The sequence below is a fragment of the Scyliorhinus torazame genome, chromosome 3 (assembly GCF_047496885.1).
Source record: "Scyliorhinus torazame isolate Kashiwa2021f chromosome 3, sScyTor2.1, whole genome shotgun sequence".
In the NCBI taxonomy this organism is placed as follows: domain Eukaryota; kingdom Metazoa; phylum Chordata; class Chondrichthyes; order Carcharhiniformes; family Scyliorhinidae; genus Scyliorhinus; species Scyliorhinus torazame.
The window spans coordinates 24733301-24761245 of record NC_092709.1 but is presented as its reverse complement, the minus strand read 5'-3'; the positions used below and the strand labels follow the sequence as shown (position 1 = coordinate 24761245).

Here is a 27945-nt window from a genome sequence, read left to right as displayed (position 1 = left end):
GTCCGTTCATCCGTTGACGCAGCGTCTTACAATTCACGCCTCTTTAACTTGCTCCATCTGGACCTGTAACAACCTAATTACCTGCAAAGATTCGCATTCAAAGTATCGTCTTGCATCTTTGACTTTGTCTATATAAATGTTTCTGGAACCTACCTCTTCATTCACCTGAGGAAGGAGCAGCGCTCCGAAAGCTAGTGATTTGAAACAAACCTGTTGGATTTTAACCTGGTGTTGTAAGACTTCTTACAGTGCTCACCCCAACGCCGGCATCTCCACATCACAATGATATAGTGACATGGTGCAAACATTTCCTTTCATTCATTTCAGGGATTGCTGGCTAGATTATCAGAAGGAGGTGCTGAGTTGCCATCTTGAACAGCTACAGTACCTGAGGTGCAGGTACACCCACAGTACTTGTGGGGAGGGAATTCCAGGATTGTTTCTGTCTTCCTTGAGCTGTAATGCAATGAAAGGCTAGCAACGTTGAACAAGCAGAAGGACATAGCTTTGCTATTAATGCACAAGCCCTGTATGGTCTTCACAAAGGTGAAACAACCCTTCACCATGTGTGTGGAAAACCTGCTCAGAACTAGTTGCAGTAGCTCGCTGAGCCACAGAGGAATTCATGTTGTGTAGAACCAATAATAGATAAGATAGGGCATAAAGGGACATCACTTTTGTGGGTCTTGGGAAGCCCATACATATGCAGGCACAGTGAACTATGGGGACAAGTCCTGTTGTATACACCACCAGGCAGCTTGTTACTCTTCCACAAGTTCAGCTATCAGTTTTGTAACTAGCTTCCAAATTGATTGCTGTGCAGTCATGCTTAGTGGCAGGTCCAATGGATATGAATTTGGACTTGTCAACTTGTCATGAAGAATGGTGTCCATTTTGTCAATTCAGTCAAGCGTTTTGAGGATGATTATTCCAGTCTCTTTGGCAGGCTTACACATATGTATGACTGGGTTGGCCTTGAGGCCTCGCAACGCTACCGGACATCCACATTACGTGAGATTTGGTACCCTTGTGAATCTGTCCTGATGAGGGCAAATACGTCTCTTTTTTCAGCAATCTTAAAGTTCAATAAATGCACCCAGAGACACAGGGAAAGCAGCAACGCGTTTATTAATGACTTGTACCAATTAGCAGAAGTTTGTGGGTGTGGTAATCTGGAAACACATCAGTTGTTGGGGGAGTGATTATGCAAAATCAGATGATTTGCAGTCCCGAGAAGATTTGATGCTGGTGAAGGCGATTCAGTTAAGCAGAAAATCCAAGATCAGAGGCAACAAAACCAATTGATAGTCAATAGGCATGGGCAGCACGGTAGCACAGTGGGTAGCACCGTCGCTTCACAGTGCCAGCGTCCCAGGTTCGATTCCCGGCTTGGGTCGGTGCCTGTGCGGAGTCTGCACGTTCTCGCCGTGTCTGCGTGGGTTTTCCTCCAGATGCTCCGGTTTCCTCCCACAAGTCCCGAAAGACATGCTTGTTCGGTGAATTGGACATTCTGAATTCTCCCTCTGTGTAACCCAACAGGCGCTGGAATGTGGCGACTAGGGGCTTTTCGCAGTAACTTCATTGCTGTGTTAATGTAAGCCTACTTGTGACAGTAATGAAGATTATTATTATTAGGAGAGAGAGATAACCGGAACCTAGCGTGATAGATACAGTTCCATTCGTCAGACAAGAAAAATGGAAAATAGAAAGGAGAGCTGTATGGCATAAAAAGCAATTAATGGCGGCAGCCCGTACTAGCTGTTGCTGGACAAAGCGAGAAAGGCTCAGATACAGCGATAGTCCCACCAAACGTGTGCAATGCCATTGGGGCAAAAAGATGCAGTATTTTCAGCCAGAGTGCCGCAGTAGAAAATATTAGCAGAACATGCAAAAAGAGAAAATTTTAAAAGGAAGCAGAGTCCCTGAACTTGAAGAGTCACAAAACATTAGGTCATATCACCTTCGCTCTCTGGTGTCAGATTTGTACCCCAAAGATACAGTGAGGATTCCCTCTCGGAAGTTCCCAGATAAACATTTGAACAGCAATTGCCCAGATGTGCTAACTGCCTCTGGACAATTGCATTGAAAATGGGAACCATTTGAAAATTCGATTTTAAATCGCAACTTTCAGAATGTTCTACCAGCTTTACACCAATAGTTACGCAGAAGAAATTAGAATTAAGACCTCGTCTAACTTCTGGTAACTTTAGTTAAAACCCAGACTGAACCCCTCATGACGACCCACCCCCACCCCTCCCCCACGGCATATTTCACCACCCTCGTCCCCCGCAAGAACTTCTCCCTCATGGGTCCGCACAGCATCTGTGGAGAGAAAAAGGAGCAACATTTCGAGTCCGGATGACTCTTTGTCAAAGCTCTGGAAATGGGGTCAGATGTATGCTGTTGCAGTGGGGTGGGGATGTAAGGCAGTGGGCCAGCGATAGATCTCTCCACAGATGCTGTCAGACTGCAGAAGTCAATATTTTCCTGCTTCTTTGACTGTGGTAAAGACTCAACAATAGATTGTTATGGTAAAATAGCAAGGCTTTATTTACGGAACGACCGCATGCAGTTTTGGCTGAAAGTTGAGGTCAGAGAGCAGTTACTCCCACTTCTGATTCCTACTCAAGTCCGCGCTTTTACAGAAAATCAGTTCAGTATTTATACATTATCATTATCAAGATTGCGTGACTACAGCTTAGTCAGGAATTCGATCGGAAGTAGAAACGTAAGCAATGTCATGAAACAGGCATGACCTGTTGATCTTCTCGGACTCTTTGTCTCATCCCTCATACCATTATCTTGTCCTTTGATAGAACATTAAAAGGTCGGAGGAGACTCATCCATTCCTTATCTTGTCTTATTCATACTGCTCTGGGTTATGACGAGTTAGCCTTATCAGAAATTACAGAGGTCAGGCATTTTGGAATAGCTTGACCTTCTCTGATCTTATTCATGCTTTAGGTTATGCGGAGTCAGCCTTATTGGTCTTACAAAGGAGTCTGGTACGTAGAAATGGCTAGGTCAGCTTTTCTTACAATGTTACCGAATAGTTGACCAGTTTTCCCATCATGCCATTACTTACTTCATACAACATCACAAGACCTGCTGAGATTCTCCAGTATTTTCTGTTTTTGTTTCAGATTCCAGCATCCGCAGTAATTTGCTTTTTATAAAACTCACATTGTTGAACAATGCATTCTCCTGGAAATCCACTAGGAACGTTATAAAAGCAGGATGATTTTATATAATGATGTTCTTATTGAAGGAACGGAACTGACACTGTTTCTATTGACGGATGAGTCTCGAACCAGAGAACACCAATTTAATGCGGTTGGCTAAAGAAACCACAGCAACTTAAAGAAAATCTTCTCTTACACAGCAAGTGGTTAGTGTCTGGAATGTACTGCCTGAAAGTGTGGAGGAGGCAGGCTCAACTGAGGCCTTGAAAGGATAATTGGATAGCCACTTAAGAGAAAGAAATGTGCAGGGCAACAGTGAAAAGGCAGGGCAGTGGGATCGGGTGATTTGCTCTTGTAGAGTGTTGGCATGGATACGACAGGCTGAAGGGTTGGCATGGATACGACAGGCATGAACGACGAACCCGTCGCTATGGACATAACTGGGGAAACCAAACAGGGTGAAGACACTATGCAGGGCTTTAATGACAGTGGGGGTGGTCATATCAGGGCAGGGGATGGCGAACGGGAAGCGGGAGAACTCATCTATAATGTTAAGGAAGTACATGTTGCGGTTATTGGAGGGGAGGGGCCCTTTGAAATCGATACTGAGGCGTTCAAAGGGCCGGGATGCCTTTACCAGGTGGGCCTTATCCGGTCGATAGAAGTGCAGTTTACACTCCGCACAGATTTGGCAGTCTCTGGTTATAGCTCTGACCTCCTCGGGGGAGTAGGGCAGGTTGCGGGCCTTGATGTAATGGGCAAGCCAGGTGACCCCCGGGTGGCAGAGGTCATCGTGGATAGCCCGTAGTCGGCCATCTTGCGCACTGGCGCATGTGCCACGGGACAGGACATCTGGGGGCTCGTTGAGCTTCCCAGGACGATATACTATATTGTAGTTAGAAGCGGAGAGTTCGATTCTCCACCTCAAGATCTTATCATTCCTGATCTTGCCCCGCTGCGTATTGTCAAACATAAAAACAACCGATCGTTGGTCGGTGACGAGGGTAGACCTCCTACCAGCGAAGTAGTGCCTCCAGTGCCACACGGCTTCCACGATGGCTTGGGCTTCTTTTTCGACCGAGGAATGTCGAATTTCGGAGGTGGTGAGGGTGCGTGAAAAAAACGCCACCAGTCTGTCTGCTTGGTTGAAGGTGGCGGCGAGAGCAACCTCTGAGGCGTCGCTCTCCACCTGGAAGGGGGCGGACCCATCCACCGCGCGCATCGCGGCTTTGGCGACGTCCGCCTTGATGCAGTTGAAGGCCTGGCGGGCCTCTGCTGCCAGTGGAAAGAGGGTGGCCTTAAATAGTGGGCGGGCTTTGTCCGCACACTGGGGGACCCACTGGGCGTAATAGGAGAAAAATCCAAGGCACCTCTTCAGGGCCTTGGGACAGTGAGGGAGAGGGAGTTGTAGGAGGGGGCGCATACGGTCAGGGTCGGGCCCTCGGACCCCGTTTTCCATGACGTAGCCGAGATTGGCTAGCCAGGTTGTGCGAAAAACGCATTGAGGTAAGGTTGAGTTTCTGGGCGGTTTGGAGAAATCGGTGGAGGTTGGCGTCGTGGTCCTGCTGATCATGGTCGCAGATGGTGACATTGTCCAAGTACGGAAACGTGGCACGCAGCCCGTACTGGTCCACCATCCGGTCCATCGCTCGTTGGAACACCAAAACCCCGTTCGTGACGCCAAAGGGGACCCGGAGGAAATGGAAAAGGTGGCCGTCTGCCTCAAACGCCATGTAGTGGCGGTCCTCTGGGCGGATTGGGAGCTGGTGGTATGCAGACTTCAGATCCACCGTGGAGAACACGCGGTAGTGCGTGATCTGAATTACCATGTCTGCAATACGGGGAAGGGGGTACGCATCGAGTTGCGTAAACCGGTTAATGGTCTGGCTGCAATCAACCACCATCCGGAGCTTCTCCCCGGTCTTGACGACGACCACCTGAGCTCTCCAGGGGCTATTGCTGGCCTCTATGACCCCCTCCCGCAAGAGACGCTGGACCTCGGACCTAATGAACGTCCTGTCCTGCAGCTATACCGCCTGCTTCTGGTAGCTACAGGCTTGCAATCGGCGGTGAGGTTTGTGAAGAGGGGGGGCGGGGGGGGGGGGGTCGGGTTTTAGGGTCGCGAGGCTGCATATGGTGAGTGGGGTCAGGGGCCCCCCGAACTTAAGAGTTAGGCTCCTAAGGTTGCACTGGAAGTCGAGTCCCAAAAGGAGAGGAGCGCAGAGGTCTGGGAGCACATATAGTTGAAAATTAGCGTGCTCAGCGCCCTGTATCGCTAGGGTTGCAGTAGTGCGCCCTTGGATTTGCACCGAGTGCGATCCGGAGGCGAGGGATATGGTTTGTTGCGTCGGGAGTATTGGGAGCGAGCAGCGTCTTACCATGTCCGGGTGAATGAAGCTCTCTGTGCTCCCAGAGTCGAAAAGGCAAGGTGTCTCGTACCCGTTAAATCGGACGGCCATCATGGAGCTCCGGAGGTGCTTCGGTCGCGACTGGTCCAGGGTGACCGCGCTGAGGTGTGGGTAGCCGGCGGCGTGATCGGAGGTGCCGGAGCAGCCCCACGATGGCTGTCCGTGTAGGTGGTTCGCGTCGGGCGGTGAGGAAGATGGCGTCCAAGATGGCGGGCCCCATGGATTGCACGTGGCCGGCTGCGTGGGGGAGGATGGCCAAGATGGCGGCCCCCATGAGTCGCACATGTTATGCGGAGGCGGAGTCGGCAGACACGCTGCCACCTTGCTGGGTCTGCGGGCCTGTGAGTCTGTGGATCGGGCCAGTGAGTTCAAGTTCTTAAACCTGGCCAGGCAGACCTTGGCGAAGTGTCCTTTTCGCCCGCAGCTGCTGCAGTTCGCGTTGCGGGCCGGGCAGTGCAGTCGGGGGTATTGGGACTGGCCGCAAAAGTATCAGGGTAGCCCCCCACGATCGGCGGGCGGCCGCGCAGCACAGGCCTGGGGTAGTCTCGGGTTGGGGGCCCACGAGGGGGTCGCGTGATCGGCCAGGAACGCAGTAAGGCTCTGAAAAGCAGCCTCCAGAGAGTTAGCCAGTTCTACTGTGTCGTCCAGGTCCTGGGCCCCTTTTTCGAGCAGGCACTGTCTCACATAGTTCGATCGGACCCCCGCCACGTAAACATCTCGGATGGCGAGCTCCATGTGCTGAGTGGCCGTAACGGCCTGGTAGTTACAGTTGCGCGCGAGGGCTTTGAGGTCGCGTAGGTAATCATCTAGCGGCTCCCCGGGGCGCTGGCGGTGAGTGGTGAAGACGTGTCGCGCGTAGACCTCGTTCGCAGGCCGCACATAGAGGCGTTCGAATAGTGCGAGGGCCTTTGTATAGGAAGTGGCTTTGTCGAGCTGGACAGAAATGCGATGGCTCACCCGTGTGTGGAGGAGGCTCAGCTTCTGTTCATCAGTGACGGATGGCGTAGACGATGCGTCGAGATAGGCCTTGACGCGGAGAGATAGGCCTTGAAGCATCAAAGCCAATGTGAAAAAAGTTATTTTGCCTCCGCGGCCTGTGGATCGAGTTCCAGTCTGTCAGGTTTGTGGGCTGTAGTATTTTAAGCTGATTAAATTGATGTGACCATCAATTCACTCGAAGACACGTGGAGAAGTAAACCGTGGTTTTAATCAGCTTAGAACTGAGCCTGCCTGTGACTGGTACAACACTGAAGGCGGCCCCGCAGGTCAGCAGCTCTTATACTTCCTGTAAAGGGGGTGGAGCCATGGGCGGAGCCCGTACATGCCCCAACATATCCCCTGTGGGTGAAGCCACACCATGGCCCATAGGTAGAGCCCACAGGGTTAATAACATAACACAGTGCACTGGTGAATTATCAGTAATTATACATTCACCACATTCTGCAATGAGAAGGAGATGTCTCCTTTAATCTAATGTGCTAGAACCAGATAAATGCCTGGCTCTGGTTAAAAATACTCCTAACCTGGGGGCAACATGCTCTTGACCATACTTGCTCTGGTGCAGATAGCTGTAAGTTCCACCCAAACAAGGTCCAATGGAAAATACAGGACATAGATCAGAACTGAACACATACTGGAATCTGTTCTTAAAGAGTCCATTTTGCCATTGTTCCAACAGTGTCAGTAAACTGTGGCCTCCGAGATGCTGTTAAAACATTTCCAACGCGCCTTAGCCTCTTATTGGGCCTGTGCATGGTGCTGTTTGGAGAGTTTTTAAACAAAGGCCATGTCTTCTGATCACCCATGATAGTATTGAATGGTGGAGCAAGTTCGACGGGCTGAATGGTCTACCCTTGTTCTGTGTTCCGAACAGGGGAGTTCCCCCTAATACCTCGGTCAATAATTATCCTCCACCAACATCTGGCCATTATCACATTGCTGATGTGGGGTCTTGCTGTGTGGGAATTGGCTGCCACATTTCTCATTACATCAATGACTGCACACTTCAAAAGTACTTAATTGTTTCTGAAGTGCTTTGTAACTTCTGAGGTTGTGAGGGGACAAAATAAGTACAAGTTTGTTTGGAGCAATATCTTCTGTATCTTTCTCACTTGTTTCTCTATTTCATTGCTGATACACATTGTGGCGACGAATGCATTTTTTTGCTGTTTGCTATTTCTAATGGCAGAATTTCCCCCCTTAAGCGAATGAAAAACCACCAGGCCTGAGAAAGCTGCTTGGATTGGGTAGCGGTAGAAGCACGACGCAACAGATAATCAAAGGGCAAAAAAGATAATCAAACAATAACTGTTACTTCCAAGACGAGAAAGTATCACCTAACAGAAGGAAAAAAAAAGAAGCAATCATAGAATCATAGACTTTACCGTGCAGAAGGAGGCCGTTCGGCCCATCGAGTCTACACCGGCCCTTGGAAAGAGCACCCAACCCAAGCCCACACCATCACTCTACCCCCGTAACCCAGTAGCCCCACCCAACCTTTTTGGACACGAAGGGCAATTCAGCGCGGCCAATCCACCTAACCTCACATCTTTGGACTGTGGGAGGAAACCGGAGCACCCGGAGGAAACCCACGTAGACACGGGGAGAACGTGCAGACTCCGCACAGACAGTGACCCAAGCCGGGAATCGAACCTGGGACCCTGGAGCTGTGAAGCAACTGTGCTAACCACTATGCTACCGTGCTGCCCCACGGACATCACCTACCCGAATGGGACAGAGTCTGGTAGCTTGAGATTAGCCGGGTGTTTCCCAGTGCTCGGAGAGCCAAGAGACACCCCACTCTCTAAGGCCCACTCGGGTAAATCAGGGGCTTCAGCGGGGCACGGGCAGCTGAGGTTGCACTTGGCCCATTTTTCCTGATCTCGCAAGCCCCTGATGTGACCCCTGAACCCCCCCCCCAAGCCCCAACTCACTATAGGGGGGTTCCCATCAGCACCCCTGCCCGGATCTCCCATACTTGCGCAGAGCACCCCCGGCCTGATCACCGTCTCGCAGAGAATGCCAGCTTGGCAGTGCCAGTCTGGCATCCTGGCAGTGCCCCTGCCAGTGCCATCTGGGGAGTGCCAGGCTGGAACTCAGGTGACATTGCCAGGGTGCCAGGCTGGCAGTGCCAGGATGCCACCATCCAGAAGGCAAGCAGCTGGAGGCCTCCGATCCCCTGGGAGACCCCCCCAGTGCTGTTCTGTCTGGTTTGTGGGAACCAGGTTTTTTTTCCCCAAAAATATACTTTATTCATAAAATCTATCATAAACATTACAGAACATTTTGAATTGTCTTGACTGTACATTTCCATCAGAGTTACACATTCCCTTGACTTTCTTCCATTCAATTTTGATAACATTACACACATATCGCTCTTTACGTTACAATTCCTTCTTAAACATTTACATTGTCATATTTCTTTTATACATTGGAGTGTTAAAGACCCAGACCGAGGGGGGTTTACACTGTTACCCGCCCCTCGGTGCACATTTGCTGGTAAGACCTTACACAGTGGTCTTTCCCCATTGCGCTTTGGCGGCAGCTGCCCCAAGCTTGAGTGCGTCCCTCAGCACATAGTCATGGACCTTGGAATGTTCCAGTCTGCAAGACTCGGTCGAGGACAGCTCTTTGCACTGGAAGATCAGCAAGTTTCGGGCAGACCAAAGAGCGTCTTTCACCGAGTTGATGACCTTCCAGCAGCAGTTGATGTTTGTCTCGGTGTGTGTCCCTGGAAACTGTCCGTAGAGCACAGAGTCCTGTGTCACAGAGCTGCTCGGGATGAACCTCGACAAATACCACTGCATCTCTCTCCAGAACTTCTTTGCAAAGGCACATTCCACAAGGAGGTGGGTGACCGTCTCATTTCCCCCACAGCCACTCCGAGGGCAGCGTGCATTGGCGCAGAGCCTTCGGGTGTACATGAAGAATCTGACGGGGAGGGCCCTTCTCACCACCAGCCAAGCTAGGTCTTGGTGCTTGTTTGTAAGTTCTGGTGATGAGGCGTTCTGCCAGGTGACTCTGACAGTCTGCTCAGGGAACCGTCCAACGGGTTTGTGGGAACCAGTACTGAACGGCGTTCACCCAGGTTGCCAAGGTGAAGGTGTTGGATACCAACACCTCGGTTACCTCAGGGAACTGCATATTACAGTGAGACTAGCTGCCTCGTTCTAATATGCATATTTGTCAAAATGTGATCCCGCCCACAATGGGCAGGACTCACATCTCAACGTCTCGCGAGATCGCATTAGATCATGTGGGGTGTAGCGATCCGGGTGGATCCCGGTAGTGGGGTCTCTTGGCAACTACCGGCCACGTTACGCCATGGTGCGGTGACTTTCAGGCGCAATGTGACTCTTATATCGCGCCCATTGGTGGCCCCCCCAAACCCAGAAAAATCAATTTCTGCACTAAAAAGAATATATTTCCTTGTGCAATGTAATTTTTCAGGTCGGTAATATCTGTCTTTGTGATTCACTCTCAGTTATCCCTTAGGTCTGTTTGCCATGTAGATAATCACTTATTGGTGTTGCCATGACTTATGCTCAATGTGAACTTTCACAATACTGACATACTGTTTATTGCAATCATATTCTCTTGTCCTTTTGATTGATGCCCACGTTTCAGGGAGAATTTCCAAAGATGATTTCAAATACAGGGCATGGTTCAATTCAATTGCATTCAATTAATTCCTTCTAATATATTGTCTCACATCAAAGGTTACTATGCAACCTTCTCAATTGCTCTCCACAATCTTGAACACCTGATCCCTTCAGGGATTATGGCGTGTCTAAGGGAACGGACAATCTTCAAGCTGTTGGCACTTACTCCACCTGATGTCTGTCGCATAGAAAGTTACCTGGTTTTGTGCAGTTTTCCAGTGTTCCGAATCTTCCAGCTTTCGCAGTATAGGGATCAAACCAAATGCCGATTCAATTACCTTTGGGATGGACTTGAAAGTGCCATGTCAATGGATCGGTTCATTTCAGTATTTATTTAGTGTTCCTCATTCCTTGTAAGGTCAGGGCAGTCAAAAGGTATCTGAGTGGATGAGCAGAGAGATCTCGGTGTCCATGTACATAGGTCCTTGAAAGTTGCCACCCAGGTTGATAGGGTTGTTAAGAAGGCGTACGGTGTGTTAGCTTTTATTGGTAGCGGGATTGAGTTTCGGAGCCATGAGGTCATGTTGCAGCTTTACAAAACTCTGGTGCGGCCGCATTTGGAGTATTGCGTGCAGTTCTGGTCATCACATTATAGGAAGGATGTGGAAGCATTGGAAAGGGTGCAGAGGAGATTTACCAGAATGTTGCCTGGTATGGAGGGAAGATCTTATGAGGAAAGGCTGAGGGACTTGAGGCTGTTTTCGTTAGAGAGAAGAAGGTTAAGAGGTGACTTAATAGAGGCATACAAGATGATCAGAGGATTAGATAGGGTGGACAGTGAGAGCCTTTTTCCTCGGATGGTGATGTCCAGCACGAGGGGACATAGCTTTAAATTGAGGGGAGATAGATATAGGACAGATGTCAGAGGTAGGTTCTTTACTCAGAGATAGTAAGGGCATGGAATGCCCTACCTGCAACAGTAGTGGACTCACCAACATTAAGGGCATTTAAAATGGTCATTGGATAAACATATGGATGATAAGGGAATAGTGTAGATGGGCTTTAGATTGGTTTCACAGGTTGGTGCAACATCGAGGGCCGAAGGGCCTGTACTGCGCTGTAATGTTCTATTGAGTCATTTTTTGAGAACTTTTCCCCCTGCAGCAACCATGGGCAGACCTCGGAAATGGTGATGTTTTCGCTGCAGGCATCATTGAAGCCAGTGCAGTAATTAGGTGTTGGGTTTGTATCAGTGAGCAGCTCTCTAAGTCCCAGTCCAGAGACCAGAGACCATCTAGGCTGAGAGTTCAGTGCTGCAATGGGAGGTGTAGCCTGTTGGATGAGGTATTAAACACTATCTGCCCTCTCAGAAGGGTAAACCCCAGGGCATTAATTTGAAGATAAGCAGGCGATCTCTTCAGCTCTGAAGGAGGGCCACAGGGACTTGAAACGTTACCTCTGTTTCTCTCTCCACAGATGCTGCCAGACCTGCTGAGTTTCCCCACAATTTTCTTTTTTGTTTAACTTCTTCCGCTGTCCTGGTCAATATTTAACCGTCATCCAACATCACTAAAATTGATCACCCGGACATTATCGCATTGCTCCAGAACCAAACACTGCAGATGCAGGAAAGTTGAAATAAAAGCAGAAAATGCTGGAATACTTAGCAGCATCTGTGGCGAGAGAAGCGGATTTAACGTTTCGAGTCCTGACTCTTCATCAGGGCTGGTGTGTTTTTATCTGTCATTATCACATTGTTGTTGGTGGGAGCTTGCTGTGTACAGACTGACTGCCACATATCCCACAAAGAGCTTGTCATTGACTTCAGAAAGCAAAGTGTCGTACACATCCCTGTCTGCATCAACGGGGCCGAGGTGGAGATGGTTGACAGCTTCAAATGCCTAGGTGTGCACATCATCAACAATCTGTCCTGGTCCACCCACTTCGACGTTATGACCAAGAAAGCACAACAGCACCTATACTTCCTCAGGACACTAAGGAAATTCGACATGTCCACATTGACTCTGACCAACTTTTACAGATGCACCATAGACAGCATCCTATCTGGCTGCATCACAGCCTGGTATGGGAACTGTTCAGACCCTAAGAAACTACACAGAGTCATGAACACAGCCCAGTTCATCACGCAAACCTGCCTCCCATCCATTGACTCTGTCTATACTTCCTGCTGCCTTGGGAAAGCGGACAGCATAATCAAAGACTCCTCCCACCCGGCTTACTCACTCTTCTAACTTCTTCCATCGGGCAGGAGAAACAAAAGTCTGAGAACACGCACCAACAGGTTCAAAACCAGCTTCTTCCCCGCTGTTACCAGACTCCTGAATGACCCTCGTATGGACTGACCTGATCTCTTCATACATCTTCTCTACTGAGTAGTGTCATGATATTCAGGTGAACATCACAGCACATACATACACACATAATGATGGACAGATCAACGGACCAATCAACACACAAAACACGACAGCCAATCACGGACAAGAGCATACACAGTACAAAGCAGGGAACACAACACTTCCTGGGCACTCGAGCAGGAGAGGGCTCAGGGCACAGACCTCATTGCCAGCCACTCAGAGGTTCACCATGTGCTGAATACCAGAGTTTAATATGTTAATAGTTCATTGAAATAAAACTGCGTTGTACCATTCGCAACCGTGTTGGTTTGTCTGTGTATCAGAGTACCCAACACATCAAGTCGTGCTAGATTCCTGTATGCTTCACTCGATGCCTGTGTCTATGTATTTACACTGTGTATTTATGTATGTCCTATGTTTTTTCTTGTATGGAACCACCTCTCTGGACTGTACGCAGAACAATACTTTTCACTGTACCTCGGTACACGCGACAATAAACAAATCCAATCCAATATGACAACAGTGTCAACACTCGGAAGGTACTTCAGTGGAAGCACTTGACAGCCTGGGGTCATGAAAGACGAAAGTCACTCTGCCATAACTCTTCCAAAAGTAAATCTTCAATTAGCTGAATCATTTTAAAATTGTTTATACCCGACTGAAAGTACATGCAGCACTTGCAGCATTAAAACATAGCTGCAATATACATTGTCATTGGAAACAGATTTTCTTCCGATGTCACCTCTGTTGATTCTGATCATTGTTAATCTAATTAAATGAGTTTCACACAGGTGCTGGAAATCACAGCAGTGTAACAATCTCATTTGATCAGAACCTTGTACTTGGTGCTTTAACAAATGATTTTTTCCCCCACTATTAAGGTGCCATTTCCACAGTCTGTACAAAGATTTGAATACTGTGTGGGCAAGTGCCAGGATTTCACACTATTCAATATCCATAGTTATATAAAGTGATTTTTTTTTGCCTCCAGTAAAAATGGAGCAGCATCATTATATATTCATCAAGATGTTAGTAGCTGACATTTCTATCACATAATTGTAAAGCCTGTCACATTCAAGCAGCTCTGTCAGAGTTGAATAAAGTGTGTGGGTGTGTGGGTGTGTGGAAGGCTTTTAAATCTTGCTTTTCTTCAAATCTTTCCATTTATTTACTCCCTCTTTTCCAAGGCGCTGGGTCATGATGGGCAATGGTCACCAGTGTACCTCAGTTGAGTGCTGAGAGTGTGCAAACACCAGGAGCTATTCGACTATGGGAGCCTAACAGACGAGCCCATTTTGCCATGTCCCTGCATCCAATGTGTGGACTCTCCAGCATGGCTGATTTCTCCTTATTTCTCCTTTCTACCTCATGCGGTCGTGCAGTGCGGTGCTCCATTGCTGCCCTCCATCAATGATTGTCTCCCTGACCCTCGCTGTCCCTCCCTCCTAAACACTGCCCTCCGTCTTTGGTCACCTGTCCTAATATCTCCTTATGGGGCCCGCATCATATTTTATTTGATGTCACTTGTGCGAAGCAGCTTAGGACGTTTTACTATGTCAAAGGTGCTATATAAATACAAGTTGTTGTTAGCAGCGAACTTGGAGCAGACAAAAAAACTTCAACTTTTAAAATGATTGAATTATACAGAGGACATCTTGTCAATGAGTCCCAATCTCCCACTCCTTCCCTGTAGACCTGCAATTTTTTTTCCCCAAGGTATTATTAAAGATTATTGATATGAATACTGGATCTCTCATGATGTTGCTCATGACCAAACATATTGAGGATATCCTTGAATGAGAGAGTGTCGCCACTCTTCCAGCAGGAGGCTGGGTCGGGTGAAGACAGCCATTGTCACTCACACTCCTCAATGCATGAGTCATTCTATTTAACAACTGACATTTCTTCCCCTCCTGTCTCTTGCCTGTTATTTTCAGGCTTCTTTTTTCTCCTTTCTCTCTGTCAATTTTTATCCTTCGAATCGTACGGTGCAGAAGGCCTTTTGAAACATCGCGGCTTGTGTTGGCTCTTTGCGAGAACTGTTCGATAAGTTTCGTTATTCTTTCCCCATAGGTCCGCCAATTTTGCCCTTTCAGGTGTAATTGTTGCCAGGACATAAAATTAATTCTCCTTGTCTTGTACATCCTCGGTTAGCCTTTAAGATGCCGTGAACCAAAATTTGGAGTTAATGCAAGTTTTGATTGTATCGCCTGTGAGTCTGCCTTCCATATGAAACCAGGCACCAAGGAACATGGAATTGATTGAATAACTCTGTACATATTTGTACACAGCAAAAAACCACACCAACCTCCTCAGAAGACAAACATGGGACACAACCGACAGAATACCCTTCGTCGTCCAGTACTTTCCCGGAGCGGAGAAACTACGACATCTTCTTCACAGCCTTCAACACGTCATCGATGAAGATGAACATCTTGCCAAGGTCATCCCCACACCCCCACTACTTGCCTTCAAACAACCGCGCAACCTCAAACAAACCATTGTTTGCAGCAAACTACCCAGCCTTCAGAACAGTGACCACGACACCACACAACCCTGCCATGGCAATCTCTGCAAGACGTGCCAGATCATTGACATGGATACCACCATTACACGGGATAACACCACCCACCAGGTACGCGGTACATACTCGTGCAACTCGGCCAACATTGTCTACCTCATACGCTGCAGGAAAAGATGTCCCGAAGCGTGGTACATTGGCGAGACCATGCAGACGCTGCGACAACGAATGAACGGACATCGCGCGACAATCACCAGGCAGGAATGTTCCCTTCCAGTCGGGGAACACTTCAGCAGTCAAGGGCATCAGCCTCTGATCTCCGGGTAAGCGTTCTCCAAGACGGCCTTCAGGACGCGCGACAACGCAGAATCGCCGAGCAGAAGCTTATAGCCAAGTTCCGCACACGAGTGCGGCCTCAACCGGGACCTGGGACTCATGTCGCATTACATTCATCCCCCACCATCTGGCCTGCAAAATCCTACCAACTGTCCTGACTTGACACAATTCACACCTCTTTAACCTGGGGTTACCCCATCTCTGGATCTGTAAAGATTTAATCACCTGCTAATGGTCGCATTCCTAGCATTGTCTGGAATCTTTGAATCTGTCTATATATATGTTTCTGGAACATACCTCTTCATTCACCTGAGGAAGGAGCAGCGCTCCGAAAGCTAGTGACATCGAAACAAACCTGCTGGACTTTAACCTGGTGTTGTAAGACTTCTTACTGTGCTCACCCCAGTCCAACGCCGGCATCTCCACATCATATTTGTGAAGAACAGGAACCAAGGTATGCTGCTGAATTGTGACGTCTTTTGCACCTATGACATTATTGATGTTTTTAATCCTCTCCAGGACGTTTATTGTTCTGTATCTATCCTCAACAAGGCTACCCCCAAAAAACACACTCTGCTGCAAGATAACCTCAGCAGGATTTTGTTCTGATTCTGCTTCTGGGTTTTCCTCATCCCCTGCAGTCACCATCCATCACCCCACACCACTCAAAATCAACAAACGGTGTTGATCTGTTTGTGAGTGTAATGCGAAGATGATTAGTCGAAGGTGACTTGTACATGAGCCATGAAACCAGGCTCTGTAAAACCCATGGTGCCAAAGTAATGGAATCCCAGTCATGCGTAAACAGTGGCAATGATGCTTCCCGCCATTGTCAGCACAACCTGCCTCATGATGGAGAGGGTGATGGTGTGGGCGACGGTGTGACTGATGTTGTGTGTGACCGTGTGGGTGATGGTGTGGGTGACAGTGTGAGCGGTGTGGTGAGTGATAGTGTGGGCGTCGGTATGGGTAACAGCGTGGGCGATGGTGTGGGGGCGGGGTGCTTGATGATGTGGCTGATGGTGTGGAGGATGGTGCGAGCGGTGGGGTGGGTCATTGTGTGGATGATGTTTTGGGTGATGGTACGGGTGACGATGTGGGCAGCAGAGTGTGCGATGGTGTGGGTGATGGCTTGAGCAGTGGAGTGGGTGACAGTGTGGGTGACAGCATGGGTGACAGTGTGGGTGTCAGTGTGGGTGACAGTGTGGGTGTCAGTGTGGGTGACAGTGTGGGTGTCAGTGTGGGTGACAGTGTGGGTGACAGTGTGGGTGACAGTGTGGGTGACAGTGTGGGTGACAGTGTGGGTGACAGTGTGAGTGGCAGTGTGGGTGACAGGTGGGTGACAGGTGGGTGACAGGTGGGTGACAGGGCGGGTGACAGGGCGGGTGACAGGGCGGGTGACAGGGCGGGTGACAGGGCGGGTGACAGGGCGGGTGACAGTGCGGGTGACAGTGCGGGTGACAGTGCGGGTGACAGTGCGGGTGACAGTGCGGGTGACAGTGCGGGTGACAGTGCGGGTGACAGTGCGGGTGACAGTGCGGGTGACAGTGCGGGTGACAGTGCGGGTGACAGTGCGGGTGACAGTGCGGGTGACAGTGCGGGTGACAGTGCGGGTGACAGTGCGGGTGACAGTGCGGGTGTGTGACAGTGCGGGTGACAGTGCGGGTGACAGTGCGGGTGACAGTGCGGGCGACAGTGCGGGCGACAGTGCGGGCGACAGTGCGGGCGACAGTGCGGGCGACAGAGCGGGCGACAGCGCGGGCGACAGCGCGGGCGGCAGCGCGGGCGGCAGCGCGGGCGACAGCGCGGGCGACAGCGCGGGCGACAGCGCGGGCGACAGCGCGGGCGACAGCGCGGGCGACAGCGCGGGCGACAGCGCGGGCGACAGCGCGGGCGACAGTGCGGGCGACAGTGCGGGCGACAGTGCGGGCGACAGTGCGGGTGATAATGTGAGTGGCAGTGTGGGTGACAGTGTGGGTGATAATGTGTGTGGCAGTGTGGGTGACAGTGTGGGTGATAGTGTGGGTGATAATGTGTGGCAGTGTGGGTGACAGTGCGGGTGACAGTGTGGGTGACAGTGTGGGTGATAATGTGTGTGGCAGTGTGGGTGATAGTGTTGGTGACAGTGTGGGTGATAATGTACGGCAGTGTGGGTGACAGTGTGGGTGATAATGTGTGTGGCAGTGTGGGTGATAGTGTTGGTGACAGTGTGGGTGATAATGTGTGGCAGTGTGGGTGACAGTGCGGGTGACAGTGTGGGTGACAGTGTGGGTGATAATGTGAGTGGCAGTGTGAGTGACAGTGCGGGTGACAGTGCGGGTGACAGTGCGGGTGACAGTGCGGGTGACAGTGTGGGTGATAATGTGGGTGACAGTGTGGGTGACAGTGTGGGTGACAGTGTGGGTGATAATGTGGGTGACAGTGTGGGTGACAGTGTGGGTGACAGTGTGGGTCATAATGTGTGGCAGTGTGGGTGACAGTGTGGGTGATAATGTGAGTGGCAGTGTGAGTGACAGTGCGGGTGACAGTGTGGGTGACAGTGTGGGTGATAATGTGTGTGGCAGTGTGGGTGATAGTGTTGGTGACAGTGTGGGTGATAATGTGTGGCAGTGTGGGTGACAGTGCGGGTGACAGTGTGGGTGACAGTGTGGGTGACAGTGTGGGTGACAGTGTGGGTGACAGTGTGGGTGACAGTGTGGGTGACAGTGCGGGTGACAGTGCGGGTGACAGTGTGGGTGACAGTGTGGGTGACAGTGTGGGTGACAGTGTGGGTGAAAGTGTGGGTGACAGTGCGGGTGACAGTGTGGGTGACAGTGTGGGTGACAGTGTGGGTGACAGTGTGGGTGACAGTGTGGGTGACAGTGTGGGTGACAGTGTGGGTGACAGTGCGGGTGACAGTGCGGGTGACAGTGTGGGTGACAGTGTGGGTGACAGTGTGGGTGACAGTGTGGGTGAAAGTGTGGGTGACAGTGTGGGTGACAATGTGTGTGGCAGTGTGGGTGACAGTGTTGGTGACAGTGTGGGTGATAATGTGTGGCAGTGTGGGTGACAGTGTGGGTGATAATGTGAGTGGCAGTGTGGGTGACAGTGTTGGTGACAGTGTGGGTGATAATGTGTGGCAGTGTGGGTGACAGTGCGGGTGACAGTGTGTGTGGCAGTGTGGGTGATAATGTGTGGCAGTGTGGGTGACAGTGCGGGTGACAGTGCGGGAGACAGTGTGGGTGATAATGTGTGTGGCAGTGTGGGTGACAGTGTGGGTGGGTAACAGTGTGGGTGACAGGTGGGTGACAGGTGGGTGACAGGCGGGTGACAGTGCGGGTGACAGTGCGGGTGACAGTGCGGGTGACAGTGCGGGTGACAGTGCGGGTGACAGTGCGGGTGACAGTGCGGGTGACAGTGCGGGTGACAGTGCGGGTGACAGTGCGGGTGACAGTGCGGGTGACAGTGCGGGTGACAGTGCGGGTGACAGTGCGGGTGACAGTGCGGGTGACAGTGCGGGTGACAGTGCGGGTGACAGTGCGGGTGACAGTGCGGGTGACAGTGCGGGTGACAGTGCGGGTGACAGTGCGGGTGACAGTGCGGGTGACAGTGCGGGTGACAGTGCGGGTGACAGTGCGGGTGGGTGACAGTGTGGGCGACAGTGCGGGCGACAGTGCGGGCGACAGTGTGGGTGACAGTGTGGGTGACAGTGTGGGTGACAGGTGGGTGACAGTGCGGTGACAGTGTGGGTGGGTGACAGTGTGGGCGACAGTGTGGGCGACAGTGTGGGCGACAGTGCGGGCGACAGTGCGGGCGACAGTGCGGGCGACAGTGCGGGCGACAGTGCGGGTGACAGTGTGGGTGACAGTGTGGGTGACAGTGTGGGTGACAGTGTGGGTGACAGTGTGGGTGACAGGTGGGTGACAGTACGGGTGACAGTGTGGCTGACAGTGTGAGTGACAGTGTGGGTGACAGTACGGGTGACAGTGTGGCTGACAGTGCGGGTGTCAGTGCGGGTGTCAGTGTGGCCGACAGTGTGGGTGACAGTGTGGACGACAGTGTGGGCGACAGTGTGGGCGACAGTGTGGGCGACAGTGTGGGCGACAGTGTGGGCGACAGTGTGAGCGACAGTGCGGGTGACAGTGCGGTTGACAGTGCGGGTGGGTGACAGTGTGGGCGACAGTGCGGGCGACAGTGCGGGCGACAGTGTGGGTGACAGTGTGGGTGACAGGTGGGTGACAGGTGGGTGACAGTGCGGTGACAGTGTGGGTGGGTGACAGTGTGGGCGACAGTGTGGGCGACAGTGCGGGCGACAGTGTGGGCGACAGTGCGGGCGACAGTGCGGGCGACAGTGCGGGTGACAGTGTGGGTGACAGTGTGGGTGACAGTGTGGGTGACAGTGTGGGTGACAGGTGGGTGACAGTACGGGTGACAGTGTGGCTGACAGTGTGAGTGACAGTGTGGGTGACAGTACGGGTGACAGTGTGGCTGACAGTGCGGGTGTCAGTGCGGGTGTCAGTGTGGCCGACAGTGTGGGTGACAGTGTGGACGACAGTGTGGGCGACAGTGTGGGCGACAGTGTGGGCGACAGTGTGGGCGACAGTGTGGGCGACAGTGTGAGCGACAGTGTGAGCGACAGTGCGGGCGACAGTGTGGGTGACAGTGTGGGTGACAGTGTGGGTGACAGTGTGGGTGACAGTGTGGGCGTCAGTGCGGGTGTCAGTGTGGCCGACAGTGTGGGTGACAGTGTGAACGACAGTGTGGGCGACAGTGTGGGCGACAGTGTGGGCGACAGTGTGGGCGACAGTGTGAGCGACAGTGTGAGCGACAGTGCGGGCGACAGTGTGGGTGACAGTGTGGGTGACAGTGTGGGTGACAGTGTGGGTGACAGTGTGGGTGACAGTGTGGGTGACAGTACAGGTGACAGTGTGGCTGACAGTGTGAGTGACAGTGTGAGTGACAGGTGGGTGACAGTACGGGTGACAGTGCGGGTGTCAGTGCGGGTGTCAGTGTGGCCGACAGTGTGGCCGACAGTGTGGGTGACAGTGTGAGCGACAGTGTGGGCGACAGTGTGGGCGACAGTGTGAGCGACAGTGTGGGCGACAGTGTGGGCGACAGTGTGGGTGACAGTGCGGGCGACAGTGCGGGCGACAGTGCGGGCGACAGTGTGGGTGACAGTGTGGGTGACAGTGTGGGTGACAGTGCGGGTGACAGTGCGGGCGACAGTGTGGGCGACAGTGTGGGCGACAGTGTGAGCGACAGTGCGGGCGACAGTGTGGGTGACAGTGTGGGTGACAGTGTGGGTGACAGTGTGGGTGACAGTGTGGGTGACAGTGTGGGTGACAGTGTGGGTGACAGGTGGGTGACAGTGTGAGTGACAGGTGGGTGACAGTACGGGTGACAGTACGGCTGACAGTGTGGCTGACAGTGCGGGTGACAGTGCGGGCGACAGTGCGGGCGACAGTACGGCTGACAGTGTGGCTGACAGTGCGGCTGACAGTGTGGGTGACAGTGTGGGTGACAGTGTGGGTGACAGTGTGGGTGACAGGTGGGTGACAGTACGGGTGACAGTGTGGCTGACAGTGTGAGTGACAGTGTGAGTGACAGTGTGAGTGACAGGTGGGTGACAGTACGGGTGACAGTACGGCTGACAGTGTGGCTGACAGTGTGGGTGACAGTGCGGGTGACAGTGCGGGTGACAGTGCGGGTGACAGTGCGGGTGACAGTGCGGGTGACAGTGCGGGTGACAGTGCGGGTGACAGTGCGGGTGACAGTGCGGGTGACAGTGCGGGTGACAGTGCGGTGACAGTGCGGGTGACAGTGCGGGTGACAGTGCGGGTGACAGTGCGGGTGACAGTGCGGGTGACAGTGCGGGTGACAGTGCGGGTGACAGTGCGGGTGACAGTGCGGGTGATAGTGCGGGAGCAAGTGTGGGTGATAATGTGTGGCAGTGTGGGTGACAGTGTGGGTGACAGGTGGGTGACAGTATGGGTGACAGTGTGGCTGACAGGTGGGTGACAGGTGGGTGACAGTGCGGGTGACAGTGCGGGTGACAGTGCGGGTGACAGTGCGGGTGACAGTGCGGGTGACAGTGCGGGTGACAGTGCGGGTGACAGTGCGGGTGACAGTGCGGGTGACAGTGCGGGTGACAGTGCGGGTGACAGTGCGGGTGACAGTGCGGGTGACAGTGCGGGTGACAGTGCGGGTGACAGTGCGGCTGACAGTGCGGGTGACAGTGCGGGTGACAGTGCGGGTGACAGTGCGGGTGACAGTGCGGGTGACAGTGCGGGTGACAGTGCGGGTGACAGTGCGGGTGACAGTGCGGGTGACAGTGCGGGTGACAGTGCGGGTGACAGGCGGGTGACAGGCGGGTGACAGGTGGGTGGGTGACAGTGTGGGTGGGTGACAGTGCGGGCGACAGTGCGGGCGACAGTGCGGGCGACAGTGCGGGCGACAGTGCGGGCGACAGTGCGGGCGACAGTGCGGGCGGCAGTGCGGGCGACAGTGCGGGCGACTGTGTGGGTGACAGTGAGGGTGTCAGTGTGGGCGACAGTGCGGGCGACAGTTCGGGTGACAGTGCGGGTGACAGTGCGGGTGACAGTGCGGGTGACAGTGCGGGTGACAGTGCGGGTGGGTGACAGTGTGGGCGACAGTGCGGGCGACAGTGCGGGCGACAGTGTGGGTGACAGTGTGGGTGACAGTGTGGGTGACAGTGCGGTGACAGTGTGGGTGGGTGACAGTGTGGGCGAAAGTGCGGGCGACAGTGCGGGCGACAGTGCGGGCGACAGTGCGGGCGACAGTGCGGGCGACAGTGCGGGCGACAGTGCGGGCGACAGTGCGGGCGACAGTGCGGGCGACAGTGCGGGTGACAGTGCGGGTGACAGTGCGGGAGCAAGTGTGGGTGATAATGTGTGGCAGTGTGGGTGACAGTGTGGGTGACAGTGTGGGTGACAGGTGGGTGACAGTATGGGTGACAGTGTGGCTGACAGGTGGGTGACAGGTGGGTGACAGTGCGGGTGACAGTGCGGGTGACAGTGCGGGTGACAGTGCGGGTGACAGTGCGGGTGACAGTGCGGGTGACAGTGCGGGTGACAGTGCGGGTGACAGTGCGGGTGACAGTGCGGGTGACAGTGCGGGTGACAGTGCGGGTGACAGTGCGGGTGACAGTGCGGGTGACAGTGCGGGTGACAGTGCGGGTGACAGTGCGGGTGACAGTGCGGGTGACAGTGCGGGTGACAGTGCGGGTGACAGTGCGGGTGACAGTGCGGGTGACAGTGCGGGTGACAGTGCGGGTGACAGTGCGGGTGACAGTGCGGGTGACAGTGCGGGTGACAGTGCGGGTGACAGTGCGGGTGACAGTGCGGGTGACAGTGCGGGTGACAGTGCGGGTGACAGTGCGGGTGACAGTGCGGGTGACAGTGCGGGTGACAGTGCGGGTGACAGTGCGGGTGACAGTGCGGGTGACAGTGCGGGTGACAGTGCGGGTGGGTGACAGTGTGGGCGACAGTGCGGGCGACAGTGCGGGCGACAGTGCGGGCGACAGTGCGGGCGACAGTGCGGGTGACAGTGTGGGTGACAGTGTGGGTGACAGTGTGGGTGACAGTGTGGGTGACAGGTGGGTGACAGGTGGGTGACAGTGCGGTGACAGTGTGGGTGGGTGACAGTGTGGGCGACAGTGTGGGCGACAGTGCGGGCGACAGTGCGGGCGACAGTGCGGGCGACAGTGCGGGCGACAGTGCGGGCGACAGTGCGGGCGACAGTGTGGGTGACAGTGTGGGTGACAGTGTGGGTGACAGTGTGGGTGACAGGTGGGTGACAGGTGGGTGACAGTACGGGTGACAGTGTGGCTGACAGTGTGAGTGACAGTGTGAGTGACAGGTGGGTGACAGTACGGGTGACAGTGTGGCTGACAGTGCGGGTGTCAGTGCGGGTGTCAGTGCGGGTGACAGTGCGGGTGTCAGTGTGGCCGACAGTGTGGGTGACAGTGTGGACGACAGTGTGGGCGACAGTGTGGGCGACAGTGTGGGCGACAGTGTGAGCGACAGTGCGGGCGACAGTGCGGGCGACAGTGCGGGCGACAGTGTGGGTGACAGTGTGGGTAACAGTGTGGGTGACAGTGTGGGTGACAGTGTGGGTGACAGTACAGGTGACAGTGTGGCTGACAGTGTGAGTGACAGTGTGAGTGACAGTGTGAGTGACAGTGTGAGTGACAGTGCGGGTGACAGTACGGGTGACAGTACGGGTGACAGTGCGGGTGTCAGTGCGGGTGTCAGTGTGGCCGACAGTGTGGCCGACAGTGTGGCCGACAGTGTGGGTGACAGTGTGGGCGACAGTGTGAGCGACAGTGTGAGCGACAGTGTGAGCGACAGTGTGAGCGACAGTGCGGGCGACAGTGCGGGCGACAGTGCGGGCGACAGTGCGGGTGACAGTGTGGGTGACAGTGTGGGTGACAGTGTGGGTGACAGGTGGGTGACGGGTGGGTGACAGTGTGGGCGACAGTGTGGGCGACAGTGCGGGCGACAGTGCGGGCGACAGTGCGGGCGACAGTGCGGGCGACAGTGCGGGCGACAGTGCGGGCGACAGTGCGGGTGACAGTGTGGGTGACAGTGTGGGTGACAGTGTGGGTGACAGGTGGGTGACAGGTGGGTGACAGTACGGGTGACAGTGTGGCTGACAGTGTGAGTGACAGTGTGAGTGACAGGTGGGTGACAGTACGGGTGACAGTGTGGCTGACAGTGCGGGTGTCAGTGCGGGTGTCAGTGCGGGTGACAGTGCGGGTGTCAGTGTGGCCGACAGTGTGGGCGACAGTGTGGGCGACAGTGTGGGCGACAGTGTGGGCGACAGTGTGAGCGACAGTGTGAGCGACAGTGTGAGCGACAGTGCGGGCGACAGTGCGGGCGACAGTGCGGGCGACAGTGCGGGCGACAGTGCGGGTGACAGTGCGGGTGACAGTGTGGGTGACAGGTGGGTGACAGTACGGGTGACAGTACAGGTGACAGTGTGGCTGACAGTGTGAGTGACAGTGTGAGTGACAGTGTGAGTGACAGTGTGGGTGACAGTGCGGGTGACAGTACGGGTGACAGTACGGGTGACAGTGCGGGTGTCAGTGCGGGTGTCAGTGCGGCCGACAGTGTGGCCGACAGTGTGGGTGACAGTGTGGGCGACAGTGTGAGCGACAGTGTGGGCGACAGTGTGGGCGACAGTGTGAGCGACAGTGTGAGCGACAGTGTGGGCGACAGTGCGGGCGACAGTGCGGGCGACAGTGCGGGCGACAGTGCGGGCGACAGTGAGGGTGACAGTGTGGGTGACAGTGTGGGTGACAGTGTGGGTGACAGTGTGGCTGACAGTGTGAGTGACAGTGTGAGTGACAGGTGGGTGACAGTACGGGTGACAGTGTGGGTGACAGTGTGAGTGACAGTGTGAGTGACAGGTGGGTGACAGTACGGGTGACAGTGTGGGTGACAGTGTGGGTGACAGGTGGGTGACAGTACGGGTGACAGTGTGGCTGACAGTGTGAGTGACAGTGTGAGTGACAGGTGGGTGACAGTACGGGTGACAGTACGGCTGACAGTGCGGGTGACAGTGCGGGTGACAGTGCGGGTGACAGTGCGGGTGACAGTGCGGGTGACAGTGCGGGTGACAGTGCGGGTGACAGTGCGGGTGACAGTGCGGGTGACAGTGCGGGTGACAGTGCGGGTGACAGTGCGGGTGACAGTGCGGGTGACAGTGCGGGTGACAGTGCGTGTGACAGTGCGGGTGACAGTGCGGGTGACAGTGCGGGTGACAGTGCGGGTGACAGTGCGGGTGACAGTGCGGGTGACAGTGCGGGAGACAGTGTGGGTGATAATGTGTGGCAGTGTGGGTGACAGTGTGGGTGACAGGTGGGTGACAGTGTGGGTGACAGTGTGGCTGACAGGTGGGTGACAGGTGGGTGACAGGTGGGTGACAGTGCGGGTGACAGTGCGGGTGACAGTGCGGGTGACAGTGCGGGTGACAGTGCGGGTGACAGTGCGGGTGACAGTGCGGGTGACAGTGCGGGTGACAGTGCGGGTGACAGTGCGGGTGACAGTGTGGGTGACAGTGTGGGTGACAGTGTGGGTGACAGTGTGGGTGACAGTGTGGCTGACAGGTGGCTGACAGGTGGGTGACAGGTGGGTGACAGGTGGGTGACAGGTGGGTGACAGGTGGGTGACAGGTGGGTGACAGTGCGGGAGCAAGTGTGGGTGATAATGTGTGGCAGTGTGGGTGACAGTGTGGGTGACAGTGTGGGTGACAGGTGGGTGACAGGTGGGTGACAGTATGGGTGACAGTGTGGCTGACAGGTGGCTGACAGGTGGCTGACAGGTGGGTGACAGTGCGGGTGACAGTGCGGGTGACAGTGCGGGTGACAGTGCGGGTGACAGTGCGGGTGACAGTGCGGGTGACAGTGCGGGTGACAGTGCGGGTGACAGTGCGGGTGACAGTGCGGGTGACAGTGCGGGTGACAGTGCGGGTGACAGTGCGGGTGACAGTGCGGGTGACAGTGCGGGTGACAGTGCGGGTGACAGTGCGGGTGACAGGCGGGTGACAGGTGGGTGGGTGACAGTGTGGGTGGGTGACAGTGTGGGTGGGTGACAGTGTGGGTGGGTGACAGTGCGGGCGACAGTGCGGGCGACAGTGCGGGCGACAGTGCGGGCGACAGTGCGGGCGACAGTGCGGGCGACAGTGCGGGCGACAGTGCGGGCGACAGTGCGGGCGACAGTGCGGGCGACAGTGCGGGCGACAGTGCGGGCGACAGAGTGGGTGGGTGACAGGTGGGTGACAGTGCGGGTGACAGTGTGGTGACAGAGTGGGTGGGTGACAGTGTGGGTGACAGTGTGAGCGACATTGTGGGCGACAGTGCGGGCGACAGTGCGGGCGACAGTGCGGGCGACAGTGCGGGCGACAGAGTGGGTGGGTGACAGGTGGGTGACAGTGCGGGTGACAGTGTGGTGACAGAGTGGGTGGGTGACAGTGTGGGTGACAGTGTGAGCGACATTGTGGGCGACAGTGCGGGCGACAGTGCGGGTGACAGTGCGGGTGACAGTGCGGGTGACAGTGTGGTGACAGAGTGGGTGACAGTGTGAGCGACATTGTGGGCGACAGTGCGGGTGACAGTGCGGGTGACAGTGCGGGTGACAGTGCGGGTGACAGTGCGGGTGACAGTGCGGGTGACAGTGCGGGTGACAGTGCGGGTGACAGTGCGGGTGACAGTGCGGGTGACAGAGTGGGTGGGTGACAGTGAGGGTGACAGTGTGGGTGACAGTGTGGGCGACAGTGCGGGCGACAGTGCGGGCGACAGTGCGGGCGACAGTGCGGGCGACATTGCGGGCGACAGTGCGGGCGACAGTGCGGGCGACAGTGCGGGCGACAGTGCGGGCGACAGTGCGGGCGACAGTGCGGGCGACAGTGCGGGCGACAGTGCGGGCGACAGTGTGGGTGACAGGTGGGTGACAGTGCGGTGACAGTGTGGGTGGGTGACAGTGTGGGCGACAGTGTGGGCGACAGTGCGGGCGACAGTGCGGGCGACAGTGCGGGCGACAGTGTGGCTGACAGTGTGAGTGACAGGTGGGTGACAGGTGGGTGACAGGTGGGTGACAGGTGGGTGACAGTGCGGGTGACAGTGCGGGTGACAGTGCGGGTGACAGTGCGGGTGACAGTGCGGGTGACAGTGCGGGTGACAGTGCGGGTGACAGTGCGGGTGACAGTGCGGGTGACAGTGCGGGTGACAGTGCGGGTGACAGTGCGGGTGACAGTGCGGGTGACAGTGCGGGTGACAGTGCGGGTGACAGTGCGGGTGACAGTGCGGGTGACAGTGCGGGTGACAGTGCGGGTGACAGTGCGGGTGACAGTGCGGGTGACAGTGCGGGTGACAGTGCGGGTGACAGTGCGGGTGACAGTGCGGGTGACAGTGCGGGTGACAGTGCGGGTGACAGTGCGGGTGACAGTGCGGGTGACAGTGCGGGTGACAGGTGGGTGACAGGTGGGTGGGTGACAGTGTGGGTGGGTGACAGTGCGGGTGACAGTGCGGGCGACAGTGCGGGCGACAGTGCGGACGACAGTGCGGGCGACAGTGCGGGCGACAGTGCGGGCGACAGTGCGGGCGACAGTGCGGGCGACAGTGCGGGCGACAGAGCGGGCGACAGAGCGGGCGACAGAGCGGGCGACAGAGCGGGCGACAGAGCGGGCGACAGAGCGGGCGACAGAGCGGGCGACAGAGCGGGCGACAGAGCGGGCGACAGAGCGGGCGACAGAGCGGGCGACAGTGCGGGCGACAGTGCGGGCGACAGTGCGGGCGACAGTGCGGGTGACAGTGCGGGTGACAGTGTGGTGACAGAGTGGGTGGGTGACAGGTGGGTGACAGTGTGGTGACAGAGTGGGTGGGTGACAGTGTGGGTGACAGTGTGAGCGACATTGAGGGCGACAGTGCGGGCGACAGTGCGGGTGACAGTGCGGGTGACAGTGCGGGTGACAGTGCGGGTGACAGTGCGGGTGACAGTGCGGGTGACAGTGCGGGTGACAGTG

The 27945-nt window shown here is 54.9% G+C and overlaps 1 long non-coding RNA gene across 1 annotated transcript in view; it reads right to left on the bottom strand.

Moving 5' to 3' along the window:
• Positions 1-305: 305 nt before the first annotated feature.
• The window catches only part of LOC140409474 (uncharacterized), a 70606-nt gene continuing 42966 nt past the window's right edge, over positions 306-27945 (bottom strand). The window contains exon 3 of the long non-coding RNA XR_011940343.1: positions 306-1600. This is a non-coding gene — a long non-coding RNA (uncharacterized lncRNA). The remainder of the gene's footprint in view (positions 1601-27945) is intronic.